Source organism: Kogia breviceps, chromosome 13 (genome assembly GCF_026419965.1).
Source record: "Kogia breviceps isolate mKogBre1 chromosome 13, mKogBre1 haplotype 1, whole genome shotgun sequence".
Classification (NCBI taxonomy): domain Eukaryota; kingdom Metazoa; phylum Chordata; class Mammalia; order Artiodactyla; family Physeteridae; genus Kogia; species Kogia breviceps.
In genome coordinates, this window is record NC_081322.1 from 83,326,406 (window position 1) to 83,329,059 (window position 2,654).

Genomic DNA, 2,654 nt, shown 5'->3' on the forward strand with positions numbered 1-2,654 from the left:
GAAGCCTTCCTTTGGGGAGGTAAGTTTTCCATATAAATGAGATTTTTTTTTCCCTACAGTCACCATTAAAAAAAAAAAAATGGGGGGTGGAAAACATTGTAAAATGCTGCACACTTCCTGGCTGCCTTAACCAGAATGACCTAGACATACACTTAATTTGTCTACAAGGGTCTTTATAAAAATTAGTAATGGCTCTGGGCACTGGTATGGCGCTCTCCAAGAAGGGCTGGGGTCTATGTACCTGCTTGCTTGCATGTGATCTGAGGCTAAAACCTTTGACTTTGGGGGCTACTTTTTCTGTTGTTTTTACCACACCCTCAAAGTCAGTCTGTCACTTCTTACTTCTCCAAAGACCAGTAGCTAAAACCCACTTCCCATCCCCCCAGGAAGGGCTGACCACAGGACCCTGAGACTTGGTAGAATTAAGCTGCAGAGTCATCTGCAACCCTTGTTTCTGTGCTATAGAATCTGAGTTCCATGCTGGCAGAATCCGTTTTATTCACTAATGTGTCCCCTGCTCCTTCCATTGTACCCGGCACGTGGTAGGGACACAATTACAACTTACTGAATGAATGATTTCCCTACACATTAGTTCTGCCTCATACCCAGCTGCAGAGAATAGGGGGTGGAGGAAGGGGGAATCGCCTGCCTCCTGGGAAAGGGGGAGGGGGGGAGGGTGAAAGTCACAAGGCTGCCCTGCCCTGGACACCTGGCTTGAGCAAGGGGGCCTGCTGGGTGGGAACCGGCAGCCTTCTCACACCTGGTTTCTGCTTCTCAGATTCTGAACTCTACCTTTTGAGCTTTGTTCCCTTCCTGTTGTCTGGCTTTGACTCACCTGGTCCAGTGTTTCAGCCTCAAGCCTCAGTCTACATGGGATTCTAAGTCCGGCATTTCTTTGTTTTGTCTTCCTCACGTTCCCAGCTTCACCTGAGATCCCAAGATCCCTTATCAGGTGTCCTTCTCTATCACTTGACCCCAGTTCCAGCCCCTCAGCATCACCACACTCCTGAGCCAATCAGGGGCCTTTCCACCCTCTTCTAATTTTCTTCTGCTCTCCTAGGGTGGCCCCGGAGGCCCACTAGCTAAGTGTGCTAGAATTACGTGCGAAGCAAGAGGGAACAATTCTGAGTGAGGTTTGGGACATCTTTTCTAAATTGTTCCATAGCCTTTTAAGGACTTCCTAATTCAAACGAGTGTCCTGAATGGCTGCTGGGATAGTGCATTAGTAATGCTTAGATCTTAAGTTATACTGTGACTGAAAATCACCAGCATGTGCATAAATCAACAGAAAACATGTAAATGTGAATTTTAAAAGATTTTACATGACTTTAGCTTATCTGCATTGGGTACCACTCTCCAATTTTAACTATCAAAGAACATTCATTAAATGATCATAATACATGCCATAGTTAGAGTGAGTCTGCCCCAGAAATGCATAAGTTGGTCTGTTTATCTTCAGAACTATTTGTTCACTTATTCAACACACATGACAGTGAGCACTCACTTTGCTGCAGCCTCTGAGCCGGAGTGGAAGCTACAGAGTTGCCGAGGATACGGCCTTGATGGACAAACTTGAAAAACTTATGTCAATGGGAGGCTTTGAATTCTCTAGGCTCAATGATGTTGCAGTGCTTGGAAAAATGCAGTGCAGGGGTTGTATTCTGCCCAATTGATGTACACTCTGCAGGGCTAGGGAATTTAAAATCACTATGGCATTTGGCAGTTGACTAGCTGCCATTCCAGCACCCTGACTGCCAAGAATGATGAATGTCCATTAGAAGTCCTGGAGTATAAACACACTGACTCAGAGCTGCTCATGAATCTCCCGTATTTAGCCATATTTTAGAATAACGTTTAGGTTTCTGTGCAACGAGTCAGTGGAGTGGATCTTGGATTTGCTTTTCAATTTGGGGCTTAGCCGTAAGTTGGCAGATGTTGTGTGCTTTCTTTCTCTGAGTCGAGTCTCTTAAATACACTCTTTAGAAATAAGGATTGTTGTTGTCAATGCCTTATTTAGCAAGTGTGGGCCAAATAATCATAGCCCTGTCACTTCAACAAATAATGCCCACAGCCACCGCGGGGTCCCCAGTGCTGTCTATGCTCTGCGGCCATTTGCCATCCAAATCCAATCCTGAAGATGTGCGAGCTTCCTTCCTTTCCCTGTGCTTAGGAGTGTTACTGAGATGTACCGTGGAGTCATGATAGGTCACTAATGATGCTGATGAGGAGGAAGATGCTGCTGCTGCTGATGGCAGTTGCAAAACACTCAAGTGTGAGGAAAGTAATGTTGTAATGGAGAAGAAAATAAACTTACCTTAATCTTGGTCATCAGCTGACTCGCCTGAATCATAGTCTCTCAATTAGAGTTTATACTAGTTCACCCTAGAGAGTGAGTCTGAGATCCTCAAAAGACACCGTTAAGGAGGAAAAAAAGACAAGTCCACAGAGAGAGAGAGAAGATATCTGTGATATAAATATCTGACAAAGGACTCATATCCTGAATATATAAAGAACGTCTACAAATCAATAACAGAAAGATAACCCAACAGCAAAACAGGCAAAAGACACGAACAGGTCCTACATCAAAGCAGATATCCAAATGATCAATAAACATATAAAAAGATGCCAATGGGCTTCCCTGGTGGCGCAGTGGT